The sequence below is a fragment of the Hibiscus syriacus genome, unplaced genomic scaffold (genome assembly GCF_006381635.1).
Source record: "Hibiscus syriacus cultivar Baekdansim isolate YM2019G1 unplaced genomic scaffold, ASM638163v2 tig00003041_pilon, whole genome shotgun sequence".
NCBI lineage: Eukaryota > Viridiplantae > Streptophyta > Magnoliopsida > Malvales > Malvaceae > Hibiscus > Hibiscus syriacus.
The window spans coordinates 1,868,396-1,879,539 of record NW_024061960.1 but is presented as its reverse complement, the minus strand read 5'-3'; the positions used below and the strand labels follow the sequence as shown (position 1 = coordinate 1,879,539).

At 32.5% G+C, this 11,144-nt stretch overlaps 1 long non-coding RNA gene across 1 annotated transcript; it reads right to left on the bottom strand.

Annotated features, from left to right (window-relative positions):
* Positions 1 to 8,660: 8,660 nt before the first annotated feature.
* On the bottom strand, positions 8,661 to 10,921 carry LOC120166615. Its single transcript, XR_005519946.1, has 3 exons — positions 10,809 to 10,921; positions 10,579 to 10,699; positions 8,661 to 8,743 (listed from the first exon to the last, which is right to left on the bottom strand). It is a non-coding gene; the product is annotated as an uncharacterized LOC120166615 (long non-coding RNA).
* Between the last annotated feature and the right edge of the window lie 223 nt (positions 10,922 to 11,144).

Below are 11,144 nucleotides of genomic sequence, written 5' to 3'. Positions count from 1 at the left end.
TTGTTCGACCTATTGGTCGATTCACAACACTTTGAATCAGCAACACCTCGTTTGAGGGATTAACATTTCCGATAGAGAGTTAATAATGAGAAGAACTCATTCGATGAGGAAGAAGAAGTTCATAATGAAAAGAACTTGTTCAATCTTAGCTCAATCATCGCAGAAGGAGGTTGATCAACATTCCAATGGAAGGTTTCATAATGAGAAGAACTCGTCTGAACAGAAAAGTGAAAAGTTCATAATGAGAAGAACTTGGAGCTCAGAGATGTCAGATGACCCAATTTGAAAATTGGTGTTTTATGTTTCTGCTCCATTCCTATTCCACAACAATGAGCAAAGAGGGGCAGCTGTAAGCACCAATTTTTTACCCAAAAAGTATATTATTACAGAAATTAATTTAAAACAAAAAATGGCCCATACCCTGCACTACCAACCGGTCACAGCCTCACCAACCGAGCCTGTTACCACCACCAACCGAGCAGGACATGCCTTGTTGCTCACCATTCCCCTGCATTACTTAATGCCTCACTTTAGCAACAACAAGCAACAACATCAATTTTTTCTTTACTTTATATGTAATTTAGGGTTATAAAAACCCAAGGAATAGGTTGGAACAGGGGCTTCATTTCCCCCGTTTTTTCTGAAAAAATTGTAACATTTTTTCTTATATTTTTTTCTTTTATTCTAACAAAGAAGAAGCAAATACAACAATAACACTTGTTTTTCAAAGGTCTTACATTTTCCTTTCTTTTTCTTTTCTTTTTCTTGCAATCTTTCTTTATTTTTTAAACAGAGCTGTAGAAGAGGGATTTTTCGGAAATGAAAAAAAAAAAATCAGAGAAATTTTCCTTGTTTTTGCAAAGGTTTGTTTGAACTTTCGTCCTTTTTACTCATTTTTTATTTTCTTAATGGATGTATGTAGTTTCCATAAAAAATAGAGGAAAAAGGTTGAGAATAGGTGTTACATGAGTCAGATTTTTCCTCGTTGGAGCCTAGTCCAATCGTCAGGGTGTGAGTGGCCGATGGCCGTTTGTCAGATCTAGAGGTTGGGGTGTGGTTGGCCGCATGATGGAGAAAGGGAGAGTTTGGCCATGGAGAAAGAACAAAAAATGAAAGAAAGGGGGAGAGATTTTTTTGGTTTTCACGTTACTAGAAAGAGTAAAAGGTGGGTAGTTAACTTTTGGGTAAATTATGCAACAGGTCGCTCGGTTCTAGGGTACTTCATGGTTTTGTCACCCATAATTAAGGGTAAATCTCGCTTAGGTTCTCATACTTTAGGCACAAATTTATGTTTTAGTCACTAGTTTTAGGGTCAAATCACAGTCCAGGTCCCCGTATGTTTGTCATGTTTTTGTTTGTTGGTCACTAGACCTTTCGTTTCTAATTTTTTGTTATTTTATTATTCTGTTTTATTTTAATTTAATCACCTATTTGTATTGTTATTTATGTGAAATTAGTCACTGATTTTTGTCTTGTTTCATTTTAGTCATTGATCAGTTCAATTTTCTTTATTTATTCATGATTTTGATCCTATATTTTCAATTTATGCAATGTAGTCCTTTTGCTTTATGCTTTAATTTCGACTGTGTTTTTTTAATTTATTACAATTTAGTTCATATATACTCTACTTTTTTATTATTTATTTTAAATTTGTTATTCTAGTTTTATTTAGTTAGTTTTTTTTTTTATAATTTGTTCTTAGATTGGAGGTGTAATTCAAATATGATCTCGAAATTAGGATTTCACATTAGTTTTAATTAAGGAGCAATTTGGGTCTAGTTTTCGTATAAGATGCCCGATTACTCGAATCAATTGCTCGACCCTTTTAAAATTTATTAATCATCAATATTTTCTAAAAAGTGACACTTTAGGCTTAGTTCTTTTTAATAGGTTAATTTAGACAATATTTAGAATTAAGTTTTTTAATTAGTCCTCAACTTTAGAAATTATCAATTTAGGTCCTCATACTTTTAAATCATTTAGAAATCGATATTTTTTAGATCTCGACCATTTTAATCCCTGAATTTCGTTTAGAGTTTAATATTGACATAATTAATATGTTAAATAGAGAATCCACTTTCATCTAGATTTCAATATAATCCTCTTAATTTAGGGAATAATCTTAGTCGGCCCTCGCATAAATGCTCAAGGGACCACATCGGTTATTCGATTCAATAATTGGTTTAAAATCAAATAGGGTTAATATTAGAACCTACACTTCTAGGTTTGTGCTTTTAGGTCCTTTAATTTTCATAATTTGACACTCTAAGCTAGAAAAAGCTTTAATTTATTCTTAGTTTAATTAGAATAAATAAAATTTGTTTGATTGCATTTTATTTTTAACCCTAAGGCAATGTTCACTTATTAGGGAATTAATAGTATATCTCCCGCAAGTATGCTCAGGGGATGACTACTAGTGATTCCCGAAATAGGTCAGCATCCTTTTCAAAACAGCATCATGATTTTCTAAAAATGAGGAAATAGTCGATTATCAAGCACAATAGTTTATCTTTCGCGTTTATGCTAGGGGTAAAATATTATCGGCTTTAATAAACGAATACTTTTTTCAACTTTGCATCTGTAATGATTTTTAAATTAAATAAAGATCGAGCTCAAAATATCTGGTTTTAAATTTAGGGTAATCAACTAGGTATTAATTTTTGGGCGTTTGTGGGGGTGGTAATCTTTCCCCACGTGTAACTTACTCCGGAACTCGATTTCTGGATTTTCGCAGACCTTAAAACTCAGTATTTTATAAAAATAAAATGTTTTATTAAAATTACCCAGTTTTCACGGTGTCCCAATCGCAATCTAAATGATTGGTGGTGACTCCTCACATTTCAAAATTCTTTTCAAAAGAGAAAACCCCCGAGTTGGTATCGGTCTTTTCCCCGCTCGGGCGAAAAACTATGTCAACAATTACATGGAGTACCAGTTGCTATAGTTTCAAACAGAGATCCAAGATTCACTTCGAGGTTTTGAAAGTCTTTACATGGAGCACTGTTTTTCACCCTCAAACCGATGGTTAATCGGAATGAACAATTCAGGTTCTGAAAGATATGTTAAGAGTATGTGTGATTGATTTTCATGGATCGTGGGAAAAGTATCTGTCACTCGCGGAATTTGCATATAGTAACAGTTATCAATCAAGCATTAAAATGGCACCGTATGAACTGTTGTATGGAAGGAAATACAGAACTCCACTTAATTGATATGAAGTAAAAGATGGGGATGTTCATGGTCCTGATTTGATTAAAGAAGTAGAAGAAAAAGTTCAAGTGATCTAGCATAACCTTAAAGTGGCAACAGACAGATAAATCCTACGTGGATTTGAAAAGAAAAGAGATTGAGTATCAAGTAGGAGATAAAGTGTTTTTGAAAGTTTCTCCATGGAAGAAGATACTTCATTTTTGTTGAAAATGAAAGCTCAGTCCTAGGTTCATTGGACCCTGTGAGATATTAAAAAGAGTGGGACAAGTGGCATATCAGTTAGCATTCTCACCAGAAATGGAAAAGACACATGATGTCTTTCACGTGTATATGCTCAGGAGATATCAATCAGATCCTTCGCACAGGAAGAGATAGAAGTTCAACCTAACCTAACCTACGAGGAAGAACCAGTGCAGATTTTGGCATATGAAGTCAAGCAGCTTAGAAACAAGACGATCCCCTTGGTTAAAGTTCTATGGAGAAACCATAAAGTAGAAGAAGCGACATGGGAACGTGAAGATGATATGAGAAGACAATTTCTTCATCTTTTTGTACAATGAAAATTTGAGGATGAATTTTCTTAAGGGAGAGAATTGTAATACCCCAAATATTGGGTTAGTGACTAAAGTATAGGAATGTAAAGTTTGATGGTTTAATTTGAATAAAGTGATAAGTTTATTTCTTAAGGGAGAGAATTGTAATACCCCAAATATTGGGTTAGTGACTAAAGTATAGGAATGTAAAGTTTGATGGTTTAATTTGAATAAAGTGATAAGTTTAAGGATTAATTTAGGAATTTATGTATAGGACTTATTAGTAAAGATGGAATATTGGAAGGACATTATGGTCTTTTTGTAAGGAATGAATTTAAAACTCATATTTTTAAAGAAATTAAAGCATGTGAGGATAAGAAAATGGGGGAGATTTCTGGAAGCTTGTTCCTATTCTCTTCTTCTCTTTCTTTGCCACTGTGACTCCATTTTAAGGTGAGTTATGTTTCAAGTTAATTGTTTCTTTCATTTTAAGTTGGTTTTTGGTTCTTGGGTGATATTAAAGCTTAAGGAAAGCTTAAAGAAACTAAGAGATTGAGAAATTATGATGAATTAGAAAAAAGGGGTTTTAAAATACATTTAGAAAATCTGGTTAGTAATTGGATTCTGAATATATATTTTACTTGTCAGAGATCTAATTAAGGCGTTTGAAGTTTTAGAAGTGATTGAAAATATGTTTGAATATTTGGGGTGATTTTTAGTTTGAAGTGTTATATGAAGAAATTACGATGTTTCAAAGGGATTTATGGAGGTAAGATAGATAGGATAAGTGTTAATGAGTTTAAGGTTATTAAGGAAGCATAGAGTTTAAGATTTTGGTGAAGAATGTGTAAAATTCGAAGTGAGAGAGGTGAAATCTGGATAAGGTTATCAGTACTGGAAGAACAATACCGATACTATAGGGTTAAATTGAAAAAAATAGTTTGAATTCGATACCAAGAGTAAGGTATTTATACTATTATTAAGTTTGAAATTCCAGAATGCCAAAATGATATCGATAAAGAAGGGGGTATCGGTATGATAAAAGAGAAATATCGGTACTGTAGAAGGGGTACCGATACTAATGAGTCTGAAATTTAAAGTAAGAGTTTTAGTTTTGTTCATGTAAATGCTAATTGGTTATATGTTAATGGAAAGTTGGTATTGATATGGGATATGTCTATGTGTAGATTTGGATTGAAACTATATTGAAGGAATTGATATAGTACGAGATTGATCAAAAAGAAAATGGATTTTTTTAGGCTTACATGAGGCAAAGGTGAGCACAACTAAATTGTTTTATATTGGATTTGAGGACGGCTTGCGACAAGTCAACCTCGAAGTTTTTTTTATCAAAAACTGCTTATTTATTTTATACAATATTTTATTATGTTTATATCAAGTGTATTTTTCAAAGCACGGTTTTGATTCTTATGTATATGATTATGTTTTATATGACATTATTATATGTGGAATTATGCTTACCAAAAATGTTATATGTGAAAGTGCCTATGTGAATTTACTCTATGTGAATAAGACACACTTTAAATAGTGAAACGAAAAATAATTATAAAGTTAAAGCTCAAGGTATATGTATGAGAATTAGAGGTATAGTTGGCATGCCAAGAGTCGAGGGTTCTACGCAGTCCTTCGGGACTAATCTATGTGGTCTTTTGGGATATTTTTATGTGGTCCTTCGGGACAAATTCTACGCGGTCCTTTGGGACAAATACTACGTGGTACTTTGGTATAATTTATATGAGCAGCGGTGACTGCATTAGTGCACAACCTCAATGTACTCAAATACCCTTAGTTTTCAATAATATGCATTGGGCTCTATAAACAAAAGTATATAACTGAACGTTGTACAAAAATATAATGTGTGTGAAAATTATATGGATTTCCTTGATTAGCGCTTCTTGAAAGTGTTAAGTAAAGACTTTATGGCTTTATACTCGTATTTACCTCACTAAGTCATCGACTTAGCATGTGATTGTTTCACACGTAGGTTCAAAGGGATCTGAGAACTAAAGCTAAGAGAGGACATCATACTTCTGCCGAGGATCAGATTAGAACAATTTGAATGTATGTTTTCTTATTATCATGTAAACTGTTGGCATGTATCGAAATGTTTAAATTGAAATGCTCTGGTCCATTTTTTGTAATCATACTACTTTTATATTTATGTAAATTATTAAGTATTTACTTTTATTGTGAGTTTAAATTTTCAATAGTAAATTTGAATTAAGGGCTTCACCACTTGAATCTAAATAAAAAGTTTAAAGTTTTTAATAAGTCAAAGTTTTGAAAAATCAATGTGACACCTCGAATTCGTATTCGGGTCAGGTATAGGTTAGGGGTGTTACACCCACTTTGTAACTTTTTAATAGTTGAGGACAACAAAGCATCGTCTTGTAGTCGGGGACCATTTGTGTACTTTACCCTAAAAATATCTTATTTCGACAAATTATATATTGAAATCTGGCGTTTGGTTCACGAATGTAAGATTACTTTTGGAAATAAGATTACTGGAATGTAACATTACTTTAGGAATATTGTATTATCTTGTTTGGTTTGTTTAGTATGAATGTAAGATTACAATATTGGGTTAGAGGAATATAAGATTATTTGGATGTATATTTTACCAAATTACCCTTGTGATACATGTTTTTTGTAACAAGTTAACTTTTAATATTAAATAATAAATATTTGAATAAGAATTCATAAAAATATTTTAATCGTTATACTACTTTTGAGAAAAATACATTTAATATATGTTGAACCATGTTTTATAATATTTTGATACAACAAAATAATGCAAAATATTTTTTGGACTTGATTGAATTTGTTCAAAGTTTTCAAAAATAATTCAAAGTCCATTAAAATAAAAATTTGAGCACAAAATAGTTTTCTGGGTACGTAGTACCGATATTGTTCTTACAGTATCGATACTACATGAACAATACCAATATTGTTCATGTGGTACTGATACCAAAGGGAAGAGAAGTATATATACTCTCAAGGTAGTATCGATACTACTAGTTGTTTTCCAAATTGCTCAAATTCCAGAATACAAAATAGGTACCAATACTCAAGGTATCGATGTTACTTTACACAGTGGTATCAATACCATGAAGCATAGTATCGATACTGACTAAGCCCAACGGTCCTCAACGGATAGTTTATTTAAATATTACAAAGGTAGTATAGATACTCATTAAAGGAGTACCGATACTCCCTATTCTGGATAGTTTTGTTTTACAAAAAATTAATTCCCAGCGGCTAGAAATGACCACAAACTCATTCCAACATATAAAGACAAGTTACGGACACTTGAAGAAGCAGATAACACCTATCCAAGCAATAGAGATCAAGAGAAAAGTTCTTTCATTCTTTATTTTTTCGTTTTCTCTTGTACATATGTGTTTGAGCTCATTGCAAATCTTTTAATTGTTCTATTGTGAGCTTAAATCTTGTAAACACCCTACCTTTGAGAGGTTTTATTTGTTTACTTCATTTAACCTTGTAAAAAGGGAGTGATTTTAGTTTAGCCATTGAAAAACTAAGGGTTTTATTAGGGTTACTCTTGAGCCTAGAAAAAGAAAGAACAAATTAGTGAATTTGTTAGAAAATCCTTAGTTTGGAGCTAAGGTAATGAAGGTAGACTTGGTTTAGAAGTCGAATCACTATAAATCATTGTGAAAATTTTCTTATCATTTCTCATCCATACCCAAAAATTTTCAATTGGTCAATTCAGCCCCCTTTGGCAATTATGTGATTATTTAATTAAGCTTCATCAATCCTAACAATTGGTATCAGAGATTGACTCATTAGAAGGTTTAACAACCTTGAGACGAACCTTGAAGAATTTCTACCAATTTTCGATGTAATCGAAAAGATGGCTTCAACCTCTGGCTCGTTCTACATGGAAGACTCCCAACCGATCGACAAACCTCCATACTTCAATGGAGCCAACTACCATCATTGGAAGAAATTAATGAAGTTATTCATCCAATCCAATGATCTTAATGCATGGGAGATGATTGAGAACAACTACTCTTCTCCAAAGAAGAAGACAAATGAGTGGAGTGCCAAAGAATGGAAGAAAGCTCAACAAAATGCTAAGAACATGCACATGGTGTTTTGTGCATTTGGTCCCGATGTCTATGAAGTAGTTTCCACTACTAGAAAAAACCCCTTTAATGACGTGCATTGTGTATAATCTATGGGTGCAGATGACACACAAATGCCTGTCGTTGAAGCCACCGACATAAATATCAGATGACGCGCAATTGTGAGTCTTAAATCTATGACGTGCATTTATGACACACATTTATGACGCACATTTATGACGTGCATTTATGACACTCATTGCGCATCATTGAAGCCCCCGTCATAATTGAAGATGACACACATTTGTGTGTCATAAATGTATGACATGCATGTATGACTTACATTGTGTGTCATTAAAACACACGTCATTAAAAGAGATGACACACATTCTTGTGCCGTGATTGTATTTTATAAATTATATATATATATATATATATATATATTGTAGATTGACAAATAATCAAACTAAATCACATTTAATGCATCATAATACTAAATACATATATCATATCATATATAAGCAATCAATTTGCATAAAATATATTCCCATTAGGTTATCAAAAATATTGTAATGGTTCTTAACTTTGGCTTATCAAAGTCAACATTTGAAACCCCCACACCCAAAAAGCCACAAAATGATGATCAACACAACTACAGCTCCTTCTACCATCAGTTTCTTTTGCAGATTCTTCAGTCACATCCTTCGTCGCAGTTGCTGCTCTTTCCTCTGGAAGCTATCAGCCTGCGATATTATTACAAAACCATATATATAGTATGATACTTACCCAGACCCTAAACTAAACCACAAAAGAGAAGATAACACCAACCTAGAATTGCAAGTTTTCTGTTTTGTCCACTAGAAGTTCAATATTCTCCCCACGATCCAAAACCTGATCAGAAACAGAATTAGTGAACCGAACACTAGATGTTACGCCATGGGAAAACATTCATTTCAGACATGGTCCCAAACTTTGAAATATGAACTTTTGGAATGAAAAGTTTTAGGTCTTGTTAAAGTAAATCCATTAAACTATATCTATGTATAGGCATGTGCACTACTGGCGGCCAAAAAACTCCAAAGCATCTAAAGGCACAAGTAGATATTTGGTTTGGTATTATAATCAGTTTGGACTGTGACCATACTGTACGTTACTAAACTAATGCATGGGAAAACTCATTCATATATGTTTTCTGCAGAAGTCAATGCTAGAGCAAGATGGCTTTTGCATCTCATATGGCAATAACTATAAAATCACAATGTAAATTTCTTTAGAAACTAGTGATGACATTTGATGGTAACCAGTTTTCTTCTCTTTTTTCAGTAAACAAACAAAATATAAGATTCAACCTTCAACAATCCATACCATTAGCATTAAAAATAAAGAAAATCTTTAGCTGATGGAAAATTCAACAAAATTTGTCTCTTATTATATTCAATAATAATTTACCTCTTATATAGAAGGCTTACAAATTATGAAAAAAAACCCTATTTTCATAAATTAACAAGGAAAGCAAAATATCAGGCAAGTATCCTAATTCATAAGTAAAGTTTATTTAAACCAATAAGAAAAATAATAGGAAATAAAAATCAGAATCAAATCCCCTAAAATTGAAGCACCTAGAGCTAAGGAGAAACATTGCATAACCAAAAAGGCATTAATGCACCAAAACAATCTAGAAATATTCTTTATTACATACAAAGTCATCACTCAGCACATATGGGTGAAATTTGATGGCTAAGAACATCACCAAGAAAATCTGATCATCAACCAAACACTACTATATTCAAAGACTCGTCACAATCTAGTCAGATATTCGTAACAGTTGACCAAGACGTACCACCAGATTTACCATATAAACCAAACTTTATACCTGTAAGTTACTACCTCAACTAGAGACCTACCTCTGCTCCTTTATTGTCACATTGGCAACTACTTTTTTATGGGCTTTTATTTCAGTTAGACGTTAAAAATCTCATGGCAACTTTGAGGACGAATGTCATGAGAAACCAATTAAATCCATTACTCAGGGGGAGTTAGAGCTAGTGTGTTATTTGAAGAAGACTTCACATATGTTAAAACAATCTCCTAGGGCATCGTTTTAGAGGTGCCATGAAGTTATCTATTGGAAAATAAAAGGAGATAGTTCTATTGATTTACACATGGATGATATGGTCATTATTACTGATGATAGATGAGGGATACAAGTATTGAAATAACATCTTCAAACTAAATTTTAGACCAAAGTTTTAGGGGATTAAAGATCTAGGGTTTAAGTAACAAAAGCCGATGACTATTTCCTGATAATCAAGAAGCTCATCATAAAGCCTCAAATCCAGAAATGTTAATGTTAGCCTGCAACATAAGACATTTTCTTCCTTTTTTTTTTCTTATATTGGGGATTTATTGTTAATGGGAAGGGGGCTTTCTTCTTCCGATTGTCACCTATAGTTACCACCCCTGAAATTTTGAAATTCTTATGATCCGTATGAAATATGGAACCTAATGGTAATTTGAATACTAATAACAACAGTACATGAATGCTGAGAAAACAAACGACATAACAAGTTAAATATTTATAGGTAAGTTCAATGGTAGTAACCAAATAAATTTGTATACCAGCCACTGGAAATGAAGATTGTTACAAAATACTTAATCTCTACATTCAAAATAATACATCCACTTTTTCCAAACTTGTACCACTTCTCAAGAAAATAAATACATACCTTTTCAATGTTATCCATCATAATCCCCTTCACCTCAGTTACTTGAGCTTTTAATTTTGAGAGCTTACTAATTTCTTCTAGATGGTTCATGCAATATTGCATGTGCTCCTTAAGCCTTGGACTGTTATACGTAGAAAGGCCTACATGTTAGGATTATATTATCATGTGTATGAACAGTATCAGATAACTGGACAAATGTAACAATTTAACCTTGCAAAGCATTTACTTACCCAAATTCTCGGTCAAGATTATATGCAATACTAAATCGGTCTTCAAATAAGTCGTCATCGTCTTCATCATCAGCTAAAGGATGGGGACTCTTATTTCTTACACTCGCACCATATCGTTGTAACAAATCCATACAGATGTTGGAGTCAACAACAAAGATAAAAACATCATGAAAAATTAAGCAGGCAACAACACATAAAAATATGCCCTTTGATGTTAGCATAAATGATTCTAAAGATGAAAAACTTTAAAGAACTTAATTGATTGGTGAACGATTCAAAATGGCCTAATTATACAGTTCAAAACCAGATCAAACTTGCAGAAGTTCCAATAGAAAA